The 15,292-nt window shown below is 43.3% G+C and overlaps 1 pseudogene; it reads left to right on the top strand.

Moving 5' to 3' along the window:
* Nucleotides 1-6,861: 6,861 nt before the first annotated feature.
* Nucleotides 6,862-14,089, top strand: LOC115776320 (E3 ubiquitin-protein ligase TRIM21-like; annotated as a pseudogene).
* Nucleotides 14,090-15,292: the final 1,203 nt, after the last annotated feature.

Raw genomic sequence — 15,292 nt, 5'->3', positions numbered from 1 at the left:
AGTCATCAGTACAGACAGGCGTGTGCATGTGCGCGCGTTCTCGTCAAATCACCCACAGCCGTTTTTGTTTGTTCAGTACAAAATGCAGAAACCCTTTCTGCAGAGGGAGGTGGAGCTGCAACGGTTTGTGCATGCATCCGAGACAGCTAAATATCAAGAAGGGAAATATTTACAATAAAGACTATATACGCTCACCAAAACTAACCGCAGATTTAATCAAATCTGACATTAAGTCAACAGGTTTTGCAAGCTAGCTAACCAGCGAGCAAGCTTGTACTGCCTAAAGCCACAACGAACTAAACATGAAATATGCATTAAAAGTTGTGGTGACTGACTGAGGCAGAGTATGGATGTTTAATGCTTCGGAATAAAAAAGCTAGAAATACTTACTTGATAATAACGTACAGTCCACTTCTTAACCAACATGGCTGCCAGGTTCTTCGCTAAATTTCAAATGTGACCCGCGACTGTGAGCATCATGTGACCATGACGTTATATTAAGGGCGCATGCGTATTACATAAAATACGAATCCTAACGCGATTTCTTTAGTTAACTGAACGGATGATTTTGAGTTTTTACGTATTTTTTCAATTTGAAGTTGTTGTAACTCATCTTCGTTAGTTGTAATGGGCACTGAGTTCACTCAGCATAAATACATGAGCCCAGCTGACTAAAACCCCAAATCCCTTTTTACAGTGTAGAAAATCCATAAACACAAGACACTGGATCAACAACCCAGGACTGGGTTGTTGTTTACATTATACATGCTTCCCTTAGGCAGTATTATTAGAAAGCACTGCATCAATTTTCATTGTTATGCAGATGATACTCAGCTTTATCTATCAATGAAGCCAGATGACACACATCAATTAGTTAAACTGCAGGAATGTCTTAAAGATATTAAGGCCTGGATGACCTCTAATTTCCTGCTTCTAAATTCAGATCAAACTGAAATTCTTGTTCTCGGCCCCACAAATCTTAGAAACATGGTGTCTAACCAGATACTTACTCTGGATGGCATTACTTTGGCCTCCAGTAACACTGTGAGAAATCTTGGAGTCATTTTTGACCAGGATATGTCCTTCAATGCACATATTAAACAAATATGTAGGACCGCTTTTTTGCATTTGTGCAATATTTTTAAAATTAGAAACATCCTTTCTCAGAGTGATGCTGAAAAGCTAATTCATGCATTTATTACTTCTAGGCTGGACTATTGTAATTCATTATTATCAGGCTGTCCTAAAAGCTTCCTGAAAAGCCTTCAGCTGATCCAAAATGCTGCAGCTAGAGTACTGACAGGGACTAGAAAGAGAGAGCAGATTTCTCCCATATTGGCTTCTCTTCATTGGCTCCCTGTTAAATCTAGAATAGAATTTAAAATCCTTCTCCTCACATACAAGGTCTTGAATAATCAGGCCCCATCTTATCTCAAAGACCTCATAGTACCATATCACCCCAACAGAGCACTTCTCTCTCAGACTGCTGGCTTACTTGTGGTTCCTCGGATACTTAAGAGTAGAATGGGAGGCAGAGCCTTCAGCTTTCAGGCGCCTCTTCTGTGGAACCAGCTTCCAGCTTGGATTCAGGAGACAGACACCCTCTCTATTTTTAAGATTAGGCTTAAAACTTTCCTTTATGATAAAGCTTATAGTTAGGGCTGGATCAGGTGACCCTGAACCATCCCTTAGTTATGCTGCTATAGGCCTAGGCTGCTGGGGGGTTCACATAATGGTAAATGGACTAGCTCTTATATAGCGCTTTTCTACTCAGTATGAGCACTCAAAGCGCTATTACAACATGTTTACATTCACCCATGCACTCCCATTCCTACAAGCACTTCCATGTTTGCTAAGCTAAGTGCTTTTTTAATTAACTATCATTCACACACATTCATACTCCGACGGGACGGTCGGAGAGCAACTTGGGGTTAAGTATCTTGCCCAAGGATACATTGGCATGTAGCCTGGAGTAGCCAGGAATCGAACCTGCTGACCTTCTGATCAGTAGGTGACCTGCTCTACCTACTGAGCTACAGCCACATGCACTGTTTCTTCTCATTCACCTTATTTACTTTGTTTATCCTCCACTCTGCATTTAATCATTAATTGATATTAATCTCTGGCTCTCTTCCACAGCATGTCTTTTCTCTCCCCTCAGCCCCCTCTCAGCAGATGACCCCCCCTCCCTGAGCCTGGTTCTGCTGGAGGTTTCTTCCTGTTAAAAGGGAATTTTTCCTTCCCACTGTCGCCAAGTGCTGCCCATAGGGGGTCGTTTTGACTGTTGGGTTTTCTCTGTATTATTGTAGGGTCTTTACCCACAATACAAAGCGCCTTGAGGCGACAGTTTGTTGTGATTTGGCGCTATATAAATAAAATTGAATTGAATTGAATTGAATTGCTTTGCTCCACAGTCTCTTAACTGTTTGTACTGCCCGCTCTGCTTCACCATTGGAGTGTGGCACGTGAGGTGAAGATGTTTTATGTATAATGCTGTAGCTTTCGCAGAACTCTTTGAACTCCTCAGAAGCCTACTGCGGGCCGTTATCTGTCCGTAGAATGGCAGGGATTCCATGTCTGCTGAACTGAGATTTCAGGGCTTCAATAGTAGTGCGTCTGCACTGGTCTCTTAACAGTTCAACCTCAATGTATTTAGAATAATAGTCCACTAGTATGATGTACTCTTTGTCCTCAAACTCAAACAGATCAGAGGCCACTACTTCAAATGGTAGCTCAGGTGTTTCTGTTGGAATGAGTGGCTGCTTAGGAAGTCTGTTTTGAATCTCAGCGCACTTACAACAATTTCTGTTCACGTCTTCAATTTCGGCACTCATACCTGGCCAATATAACACTTCACGTGCTCGTTGTTTGCTCTTCACCATGCCCAGGTGAGACTGGTGTATTAGCTCCAGCATGTGTCTTCGCATGGTGGGGGGGACAACGATGCGCATTCCTTTGTACACTACGCCGTCGGTTACAGCCAGCTGACTTCTTGAGTCCCAGTACGGCTGAATAGGGATGGGTTGTTCCCTCCTGTTGTCTGGCCAACCTTGCTGGATGATTTGCTGGAGAGGACTTAATTCCTCTTTTGTGCATTTCTGCAGTTCAGTGTACTTGTCGTTACTTACAGACAGAAAGTTGAGCATTGAGACACATTCCAGGCTGCCTGCCTCTGGGGGTCTTATCTGACAGCTGTGCCCTGGACAGTGTATCAGGGAGCTCCCTCTTCTGTACTTAACTGTCATGTCATACCACTGCAGCCGCAAGCGCATCCTCTGTATGCGCATCAGAGGTGACAGTAACGGTTTCTTATAGATGTCCTCCAGTGGCTTGTGGTCATTGTATATTGTGACATGTTTCCCTATTATGTAGTGGTGAAACTTGGCACAGGCATGAACAATGGAGAGCATCTCCTTCTCAATCTGTGCATAGCGCGTCTCAGCATCAGTCATTGACCTAGATGAGAAGGCGACTGGTTGATCATCCTGTATCAGAACAGCTCCCAGTCCTGTGCTGCTTGCATCACAATACATTTCCATGGGTTTTGTCACATCATAAAACTTCAGCACAGGGTGACGAGTGCATAAGCGCTTAAGTCTGTCAAATGCCTGCTGCTGTGCTGGATCCCATGAGAACTCCACATCACTTTTTATAAGTTGTCTTAAGGGAGCATCGATCTCACTAAGGTTTGGAATGAACTTGGACAAATATGTCACAAATCCCAAGAAGCGGCGAACATCTTCTTTGTCAGTTGGTGGTGGCATGCATCACACAGCTTCTGTTTTAGCAGGGTCTGGTTTTAATCCATCAGCTGTTATTAAATGTCCTACATATGGCACTGCTGGCTGCCGGATGTGGCATTTGCTGAAGTTTAGCCTCACATTGTAGCTCGTGGCTCTCTCTACAACTTTTCTGAGTATTTTGTTGTGCTCTTCCACTGTGGGTGCTGCGATGAGAATGTCATCCATTATGCCAGTTGCCCCACTGATGCCCTCCAGCATCTGGTCCATGATGTGCTGGAATATTTCCGGTGCGCACTTTATGCCAAAGGGTAGCCTCAGCCATCTGAACCTCCCTATAGGGGTGTTGAATGTTGTCAAGAAAGATGATGCTTCGTCTAACTCAATCTGCAAGAAGCCTGACTTTGCATCTAGTACAGAGAGCACCTTTGCATTGGGCATAGTAGATACAACCTCTTCGATTGTGCGCATTGGGTAATGTTCCCGTTTGATAGCATGGTTCAGGTCACTTGGAGTTTGTCTTTGTTTGTGACCACAACCATAGAACTCACCCACTCAGTTGATCGGTTGACTTTGGTGATGTAGCCATCATTTACCATCTCATTGAGCTTATTCACTATCTTTGCTCTGAGGGCTACTGGTTGTCGGCGCACAGGATGCACCACTGGTTTTGCTTCAGGGTCGATCTTTATTGTATATTTGCCTGGCAGTGTTCCTGTAGTACGTGTTAGTTCAGGAAAGTTTTCTAGACCGGCAGGTGGGCTCGGGTTTGTGGCGGTGTTGTTAACTGTGCTCACATGGTCTGCCACTCTGCCGACTTTTAGAGAGTCCAGTCTAGCAATTAACCCAAAGGCCTCGGCTGTTGTGCCACTGAGCACATTCTCTTGTGCATTGTCCACTATTTCGAACTCTGCTGTGCATTTACAGTCCTTATACTTTAGTGGAAGGTCGACAGCAGCGACTGGTTTTTGTGTGTGATTTGAGTAGGTTCTCAGCACTCTTTTGGAACTCTTTAGCTCCCCCATGTGGTTCAGCAGCTGATAACAGTTCAGAGTCAGAGTATTGCATTTTGCACCTGTATCTATTCTAAACTGCACTTTGTGAGACAGGACATAAATGTCCACCAACCACTTATCATCTGTAAGCATTGATGTGGGAACATCCTCTGTTGTCAGGTTTATGTCCAGAATGTCCTCTTGGCTCTGTAAAGACGTTGACTCTACATTAACTGCACCTACTAATCGGCTTCGGCAGACTGATGCCCAGTGATTTGGTTTTTGACAGCATGAACATAAAGAGCCTTTTGCTGGGCATTTTCCTCCATTCCAATTGTGTTTGGGGTCTTTACCGCATCTTGAACAATTATTTCTTTTATTTGGTGCAGTTTGCATTGGTTGTGTGGGCTTATGCTGCTTGTGACTGTAAATCTTTTTGTTTTGGTTATAGTGCTTCGGTCTGGTTGACACATGCGCCACCTGTGCATCTTCCTCTCTAACAATTCGCATCTGTATTTGAGACATTTCGTATTGCTGGGGAATTTCAACTGCTTTAGCCAGTGTCAAATCCTCACCTTTATCCAGCAGTCTCTCCTGGACACGTTTCTCTCTGACTCCTGCTATTATTGCATCGATCAGCATGTCATCTGCGTTTGGATACTCACAGTCCATTAGAAGCAGCTTCAGGTCCTTCACGAAGTGGTCAAAACTTTCTGTTGTGCCTTGCTTTCTCTGCTTGAAGCGGTGTCTGGCGATCCATTTTTTTTTCTCGGTCTGATGTACCCGGCGAACTTATCCAGCACTTTCGTGGGGTCGTCTTTTTCGCCATCTGCCGCCTGAAGAGTCTTGTAAATCTCTCTCCCTTGCTCGCCTGTCCACGTACCCAGCCAGCCGGCTTTCTGTTTCACTCCCAGCGCGGCGAGGGGTCCTGCGAACACGAAGCTAACGTGGCAGCTGAACCGCTGAAATTCCTGATATAAATCCGCGGCATCCCAGTCAATTTTTGGGTGTTCAAACTGTGTAGTCATGGCGGCATGGTTGCCGTTCTTAATAGACTTCTGACACCATGTAATGTACTTATATTGTGTACTAAATAGACAGGAACGAGGCGGGAGCTTGCTCTCAACTGGCGCTTTCTTTATTATGAACAAAATGGCAGGATGCCTTTCCTAACTACCTCGACAGCTAGGCACGGATACCCATTAGGGACATACAGAACGCGTACCACATACGCACTTTTCAACAACACATTACAACTGCGACCCACATGCAGTACCTCCGTGGCCCACCAAGGGCCCCCGGACCACACTTTGGGAATCAGTGCTTCAGATGGCAGCTGTTTATTAGCAACCTGTTACACACCAGCAGAATAAAGTCAGCAACATTTCAGCTCTCAGAAAATATAAATATGAAAGAGACTGTTCATTCAAAACAGTGATTATAGACACGAGAAGGTCCAGATCGATCACTCAAATCCATCCATCCATCCATCCATCCATCCATCCATCCATCCATCAGAAAATATTCAGAATAAAACAAAAATAGAAAATCCATAAACACAAGACACTGGATCAACAACCCAGGACTGTGACAGCCTCCATCATCTGAGGCTGGTGGTTTTAAAGCAGCGGCTGACAGTCTCATGGATAAAGGGATAATTCATGCTGGAGGTGCCCCCTCCCTGAGGACAGTGCTGTTAGTGAGGGCATGAGGATCTACCCTGTCAGGACTCTGCTGCTTTAACAGAAACTAAAGAGGTGGTACAGGAAGCAGCTGGAAGGAGATCAGAGCTTTAAAGAATTCATTTCTAACATTTTCAGTTTAAACCATCGTTTCAGCTCAGAGAGAACATCTGTGACCTCCTTCAGTGGCCACCAGAGGCTCTCAGTCTGCTGTGGAAAAAGGAAATCCAGGTGAGTTTCTTCTGATCACCTGAGGCCATCATTACTGTGTGACCTTTACCCTCACAGCACTCCTCACTCCTCCCACCTGCTGCACAAAGTCACTGAGTATAAACTGACTGATTCCTGTGAAGGGAGAGGCAGCAAACACAGACCAACAGCTGCAGGAAGAGGCGGAGCAACATCTGAAATATGAGAAGTTCAGCTCATTTTCCAGAAGTGAAAGTGAAAGTGTGAGAGAGCAGCAGCAGCAGCAGAGCTGCAGTCGAGTCCTGTTTGTCTCTAAAAGAAGATTCACAGAGTCCATCAGGGTCCTCTCAGCAACAGTGGTGAGTGCAGCTGATCACATTTCCTGTTTCCACACAAATCTGCAGTTCACTCTGTTCATTTCATGCTGATCATCACAGTCACACTGTTCAATCCACGGGTTTCTGGAAGAGCACATGTAGGCTCCATGACAGACGGCTACTTCCGCTGTTCGGTTTTATACTTCCGGTTACCCAAAGTCAGAGCCAGAGTTAATGACAAAATTCGGTTACTTTGTGCTGTAACAGGCGGCTTTATTAGTTGGAACATGATTGTTGGTTGTCACTACATCAGTCTGTACATTTTTTCAAATAATTTTATTCTGTAAATTTGTTCTTTTTCCCCCAAATTATACTACTCAGTTGCACATCCTATTACTGTATGTTTTCCTTATGTTTTAAGTTTTCCTTTACTGTACAGCCTCTTATTTTTTATGTTATTTTATTTATAGTGTGACACTACAGCATACAGCCTACACAAAGCTTAAACAATGCCTGCCTTCGTGTAAACACGTAGCAGGATGACAGCTGCGTGTCTCCTCGATCACAGCCTTCGGCCAGTCCAGTGTGTCTGTTTCAGTGATCTGAACACTCTGATATCCACATCAGTGATTTACCTTCCACAGAAGAGCTGCAGCATCACTGCATGATTTCCCTAATCAGAGATACAGGAACAGCTGACTGTCTCCACCGCTCCACTTTCCCTTAGCATGACCCAAGCTTTTCTCCCATTAAATTAAAAAATATATATAAGGATGTTTCCACTGTCTGTGTTAAGTGTTGTAAGGATCAGGGGACTTTGGCTCATCTTTTTTTTCAGTGTCCAAAACTAGGGTCCTTTTGGTGTCACTTGTTTGAATTTTTGTCTGGGGCAGTTGGTAGGGAGGTCCCATGTACCCCCCTTACAGCGTTGTTTGGACTGACTGAACCAGGAGGGGTGAGGGACAAGAAAGAGGCACAGGTTATGTCATGGTCTACACTAGTGAGGTGATATTGCTCTGTTGGAAATCAGACAAACCGCCTTCTTTTGAAATGAGAGAATTAGGAAACGTGCTTCATCTGGAGAAAATCAGATTCATCTTGACTAACCGAGAAAGTGTGTTTTATAATATTTGGCAACCAGTACTTAGTTAGAGATTTAAATAATATGCACTCTGTATGTATTTTATGTATATGTTCTGATATACCACCTGTTGTTTTGTGTCCTCCCACTGTTGTGTGTTAGGTTGGGAGGTGGTTGTTGTGTTTTTTTCTTTATTTTTTTTTTGGTTTGTTTTTTCTTTATTATGTGGGAAAAATAAGTAATCAATAAAAATATTATTTAAAAAAAAAAAGGGGGGAAGTGAGACAGTGCACCTCTCTGTAAATCTTTGGCAAATACCAGAGGTGGCAAAAGTACTGACATTTTATACTTAAGTAGAAGTACAAGTGCTTATGTAAAAAAATACTTTGGTAAAAATTTGAAGTACTGGTTCAAGTAAAAATAAAGAAAGTACAGGCTCTGAAATGTACTCAGAGTAAAGTAAAAGTAGCTCATTTCTATCAGTTATTTTTGTGTAAAGCTACCTGAACCTGAATTATTGTAATAATATAAATAATATTACATGAGAATAGAAACATTTTTCCAATCTAAATTTTAATCCTAATGAATGCACTCAGCTTGAATCTGTTCTGTAGGACACAAACTGTGAAAGGGAATTTAAACACAGCTCTATTCTCTGTGTCCTCCACAGTAGGGTTTAATATTTTTCCCGTAAATGACATGAATCAAATCCCAGGAAAAGACGAGCCATTTCCCGGGAAAAAGTTTTTTGAATTTTATTTTAATTAGGCCTTCTGTAGCCTGTGTCGGCCTTAACCTATTGTGATATTGTAGAGGTAGCTTTCCAGCTATGTCCTGTTATGCCCAGTAGGGGGCAACGTTGGCTTGATTAATGCAATAAAACCTACATCTCGGCATTCGAGTGCTCGAGCTCTGCGGTGTTGTATCATTCCTCAACGCTCCCTTCACAAATATAATTTGAATATTCCTCCATTGTACATGGAACATGTACCAAGATATTTTACAATTGCTGGTGCAAAACAATACGGTTCATCTCCACACAGCATTGATAAAGGCTCAGCCACTGGTGCTGTCGTGCACACCGTTCCACAAGTGGAACGCTGTAATAGTCATTGAAAAGTTAACTACCGTACTACACTATAATATGACATAACACAGGGGCTTGAGTAATGCACTACGACTTGGTCATTGCCATTCTGGCAACAGCAAATTTATAACACCGTGTCTGAGGGTTAAAGTAGGTTCGTTGTGAATCGTCTTTTGAAAAACTGGCCGATCCTTATAGCCTAAAAAATATACATTTTACTCAACTCCATTTTAAAAGTGAAATATGTTAAAGTAATCTATTTCATGATACTTTCTTCACACATTAGGCCCGTATCCTAATTCATGATTGTTAGTAAGCGGCTGCAAACGAGGAAAAGAAACACTCGAAGTTAAACAGATATTTCTTTATTGTTCAGGGCAGGCATATTTTTTTCCCGGTTTCCCGTCTTAACATTTCCCGGAATTTGGGAAATGGTTCTGATCGCATTTCCCGGGGGTCCCGGGATTAAACCCTACTCCACAGTAGAGGGTGACTGTGCCTCCACCTAAACACCAACATGAGGATACTCAGGGGTTACAGTGGGATTCAGAAGGTGGAGGAACCCTAAGATCAGCTGTAGTGGCTCTGCATGGGGAGAAGAATCACAGCTTTCTATTGTAGCTGCAGTAAATGATGTTGGTGTGCAGGCTGTGATCAGCTGACCTGCTGCTGCTGCTCTGAGGTTTACTGCTCTGTGTGGATGAAGTGAACTCACAAAGATGTAACCCAGTATTTCACAGCTCTCTGAGCTGATCTCCATCCCCTACACTGACAGCATACAGGCTGTAGAAATGTTGGATTCAGTGAATGAATCTCAGCATCAGCAGCTTTGATTCAAACTCATCTCTGCTGCACTAATGTAACCTGTAACTCTGACTATGCCTACTGGGGTTTAAATACACCTTTTGGTTTGAGAACTGAAGAAGACTTTTGGATGAGCAGTGAAACATCTTCAAGAAACAAAAAGAGGTCCAGTTGCCCTTTTTCAAGCTCCAGAGAACCTACACAGACTAAATCTATATGTTTAGTCTGATTATCAAATATTTTTTTTATTTAGTGGTTTATTTTTTTCTGCAGTGCTGCTAAATGGTTGACGTGAACTACAATTTTTGGGGTGGCTGTAGCTCAGGAGGTAGAGCAGGTCATCTACTAATTGGAAGGTTGGGGGTTTGATTCCAGGCTGCTCTGGGCTGTATGCCAAAGTATCCTTGGGCAAGATACTGACCCCCACGTTGGTCTCCGACGCAAGTGTTGGAGTGTGAATGTTAGACAGTAAGCACTTAGATACATATGGAAGTGCTTGTGTGAATGGGTGAATGTGTTGTATAAGTGCTCTGAGTGCTCGGTTAGAGCAGAAAAGTACTATAAGGTCGAGTCCATTTACCATTTTTATGTGAAGCATAAAAATGGTAAATTAGGATTCTGAAGCTGTCACATTGTCAGACTCAGATTTGGTTGATTGTTGGAACAAAAATGTCCATCACACATTGTTCAAAAATCATCAGTAAGCTGAAAATCTGCTAATCACACCTGTTGCGGCAAAAAAATTGTATCATTTTGGTGATTTCCACCTTTGACTCTCACCTGCAGGTTTGGTCATTCAGAGGGTTAAACTGCTTCACTCTGCTTTTTACAAGGAAATAAATCCCATATCAGCAGAGCACCAATAACTCAAACTGCTCATAGACACATGTAAAGCATTCAATACTGACTAGGGATGCACTGATCCAATATTCAGTATCAGTATCGATCCATTCCTGACCTAAATTACTGGATTGAATATCGGGAAGGAATAAAAAATGCAATTCAATCAATTAAATATCACAAAAATACTTGATGAAATTTAGGGCTGAAATGATCCTTTGAGTAACTCGAATATCCTCGAAGAAAATTTGTTGCTTCGATGCTTTGTTTAACTCAGCAGTGCTCAGGTGACTCAGTTTCACCCACATTAGCTGCCTTACAGTTCTCCATCATCGTCTTCTTTTTCTTCTTCTTCTTGTGAGCTTAATGGTGTTTGCAAACCAGCTTAGAGCTGCATTACCGCCACCTACTGGACTGGAATGTGGATCAAGAGTTAGAAAAAAACTCAGATTCTAAAAAGTTCTACATCACTGCGATAGATTCCCTTTAAGAGGCCCGACACACGGGGAGCGACGTCGCTCCCTCTCCATTTACTTCCTATGGAACTTGTGCGATGAGGCGACAATCGCTTGCCCTTCTCCGGTCAAGCGACCGGCGAAACTCGTGTATGTAAAATTTCGTACATGTAGACATGCACACACAGGCAGGCGACACGACAAAGTCCAAAAATGTTCTACTTTTGTCGCTGTCACATGGCACTAAAACCAATCAGCGAGGGTTTCATTGACTGACCAATGAGCGGAGAGTATGCTACACGCTGCAGTCTGCAACACTTTCAGCAGGAAGGAAAGCATCGTTTTAGCTGTGTTTGACTTTCCTATATTATATGACACTTCACACAGTGATTATCGAGATACACATGAATACACATGAAAAGGCACCTGTATGGGAACTTGTTGGCGCCATCATATCAATGATGATATTCACCATGCTGTGTCCTTGTCTGTAATATAGGATGAACCCAAGGTTGTCTTTTTCTTTTGTACAGGAGACTTAAGTTCCAGTAAAATCTTCTGACTCCTCATCTTTATAGCCTGTCTGTTACTGGGAAGCAGCTGGAAGTCCTTCATCAACCACCTGATCAGTAAGTGAAGAAAAGAGAACTTTGTAGCTGCTCCATCCACCCTGATTGTTTCACACAGGGAAAAACTGCAGTATGGAAGTTAAAATATGCAGATGAACTGTTAATACAAAAAAAGTTTCGTATCCAATTACTTGAGTAATCGATGGAATAATTGTTAGAATACTCAATTGCTAAAATAATCAATAGTTGCAGCCCTAATAAAATTTGTAACATGCAATAAGCCAATGCATCACCTTCTCACATAGGAGCAACAGGATTCAGGTGATAGAGCGATTGTTGTGTGAGAGACTGTTGACTTGTATATGTATCCTGGCATTTAAAAACAATTGTTTTTGGAAAAGATCGGATTTGTGTCGGTATTGGCAGATATCCAAATGTAAAATATTGGTATTGTATCAGACATAAAAAAGTGGTATTTTGACATCCTGAATACTGACACTGGTTTCTTTCTTTTTAAAGATGAACTTTAACCTGAAGTTTAAATCCAGTGTGTTTTTCTTCTTCCTCCCTCAGAGTGCAGACATGTCTGCTGCCAGCAATCTGCGATCTGAAGATCAGTTTCTGTGCTCCATCTGTCTGGATGTGTTCACTCATCCAGTCAGCACACCATGTGGACACAACTTCTGCAAGACCTGCATCACTGGGACTGGGACAGGAATGTCATATCTCAGTGTCCCATGTGTAATAAGGTGTTCAAGATGAGACCCGAGCTTCATGTCAACACCTTCATCTCTGAGATGGTTGCTCAGTTCAGACGTGAAGCTCAGCAGAAAGCCAGCAGCAGCAGCTCAGAGCAACAAGCTGCCAAACCAGGAGAAGTTCTCTGTGACATCTGCACTGGAACCAAACTGAAGGCCCTGAAGTCCTGCCTGGTGTGTCTGACCTCCTACTGTCAGACTCACCTGGAGCCTCATCTGACCACAAAAGGTCTGAAAAGGCATCAGCTGGTGGAGCCTGAGGAGAACCTGGAAGGAATGATGTGCACGAAGCACGATAAACCTCTGGAGCTGTTCTGTAAGACCGACCAGACATGTGTCTGCGCGCTCTGCCCTGTTTTAGACCACAAGAACCATGAGTTTGTTCCTCTGAGTGAAGAATATGAAGGAAAGAAGGCAGAGCTGGGGAAGACAGAGGCTGAAATTCAGCAGATGATCCAGAAGAGACGACTGAAGATTCAGCAGATCAGAGAGTCAGTGAAGATGAGCAAAGATGCTGCAGACAGAGAGGAAGCAGAAGGTGTTCAGGTCTTCACTGCTCTGATGGAGTCTGTTGAGAGAGGCCTGAAGGAGCTCATGAAGGAGATCAAAGACAAACAGGAAGCAACAGAGAAACAGGCTGAAGGTCTCATCAAAGATCTGGAACAGGAAGTCTCTGAGCTGATGAAGAGAAGCTCTGAGGTGGAGCAGCTCTCACGCTCTGAAGACCACCTCCACCTCCTCCAAAGCTTCTCCTCCCTCAAAGCTGCTCAACCCACCAAGGACTGGACAGAGGTCAGCATCCATCCACCATCATATGAGGGGACTGTGGTGAGAGCTGTGGCTCAGCTGGAGGACACACTCAGGAAAGACATGAAGAAGCTGCTTGAGGCTGAGCTGAGGAGGGTCCAGCAGTATGCAGTGGATGTGACTCTTGATCCTGATACAGCACATCCTAAACTCATCCTGTCTGATGATGGAAAACAAGTGAATCATGGTGATGTGAAGAAGAAACGTCCAGACAACCCAGAGAGATTTTCTCAGTGCGTTTGTGTTTTAGGAAAGCAGAGTTTCTCTTCAGGCAGATTTTACTTTGAGGTTCAGGTTAAAGGAAAGATTGGCTGGGATTTAGGAGTGGCCAGAGAGTCCATCAACAGGAAGGGAGACATCACAGCGAGTCCTCAGGATGGTTTCTGGACTGTGTGGCTCAGAAATGAAAATGAGTACAAAGCTCTTGATGATCCACGCGTCAGTCTCTGTCTTCAGCCTGGTCCTGAGAAGGTGGGGGTGTTTGTGGATTATGAGGAGGGTCTGGTCTCCTTCTATGATGTAGATGCTGCAGCTCTGATCTACTCCTTTACTGGCTGCTCCTTCACTCACAAACTCCACCCATTATTCAGTCCCTTTCTGAATGATGATGGTGAAAATTCTGCTCCTCTGATCATCTGTTCCGTCAATCAAACTGAGTCGATCAGCGACTGATTTTATTTGATGAACTGATGAATTTGATGCAAACAGAAGAAAAGTTGAATCAGGAAATTTTCCCACTAATCGAGACTCGAGCTGAAGACAAAATCTCAGAGAATAAATGTCAGAAAGTTTCATTTCACAATAAAGTTTGTTAAATGCTGTCAGTGAAACAGAAACGTGTGTCATTGTTATACAGAGCATTCTGAAATCAGCTGGGCAGGGGCGGTTCTAGGGGCGGGGCCACAGGGGCATTGGCCCCATCTGAAATCTGATTGGCCCCCTGAAGTGCCCCTTTCCAGTCACTCATCTGTTGTTTGTCTGAGAGCGAGGATCAAATTATAGGTGGATGCAATTCCGTGCTGAAACACCAGTAGTGCTAATGAGCCAAATAGGAATGTTCAGTGTGAATAAAGCTTAGAGAAGAAAAAGAAGATTTGAACGATCTCGTGGAGAAAGTTTTTTTAACCGACAACCGATGCCAGTCCACAGTTCAGCAGTTTTTGAGCAAAAGAGTTAGTCTGCCAGCTGAAGATGAGCAGGGTGAGAGGAGGGAGAGAGCAGCAGGACACAGCAGACCAGAGGCTGGTTAGGAGCAGGACACCTCCAGTCCCTTTTCATCAGGTCAGAAATCATTTAGGCAGAGCAACAACAGTTAATGCTGTAATGTATGAAATGTTTGATATTGTTATTTAGTGAAATGGCATATAAGTTCACTGAATTCTGAAATCGGTGCATCTACCACAAATACTTGTCCCCTCTATGAATACTGTGGCCCCTTGATGGCCCCTTAATCAGAAAAATCCTAGATCCGCCACTGCAGCTAGGGGTAGGGGTGGGTGGGTGGGGGCTTTGGCTATTCTGGGTCTCTGTGAGCATTTTGGATCGTTCACTCAAAACTGATCAGACGGGAAAATATTCAAAGAAATCTGTAAATATTCATCATCCATCTTCTTCTTCTTCTCCAGCTGCTGGTCCCTCAGATACCAGCTGATCTCTTTACTGTGTCATTAAACAGGAAGCAGCTGTTTTCATCTCTCTGACCTGCTCAGAACAAAAGCTTGAATGAATGAACCATTAAACTTTCACTCAACAAAATAAAATCTAATCATTTCTAATCTGGATTATTTATAAAATCGACCGCAGAGATTTGTGTTCCATAATTATTCATTCTTTAAACATCGCAAAACATTTTCAAAGCCAATAAAATGCATTTTAAGTACCCACCATTTAGAAATGATAGAAAAAAACTGCACTAAGCGGGAATCAAACCCTGCACATCCTCTGGTGTCCAGCAGAGGGCGCACAGTG

Source organism: Archocentrus centrarchus, unplaced genomic scaffold, assembly GCF_007364275.1.
Source record: "Archocentrus centrarchus isolate MPI-CPG fArcCen1 unplaced genomic scaffold, fArcCen1 scaffold_30_ctg1, whole genome shotgun sequence".
Lineage (NCBI taxonomy): Eukaryota > Metazoa > Chordata > Actinopteri > Cichliformes > Cichlidae > Archocentrus > Archocentrus centrarchus.
The sequence above is the reverse complement of the archived record's forward strand: the minus strand, read 5'-3'. Positions and strand labels throughout refer to the sequence as shown.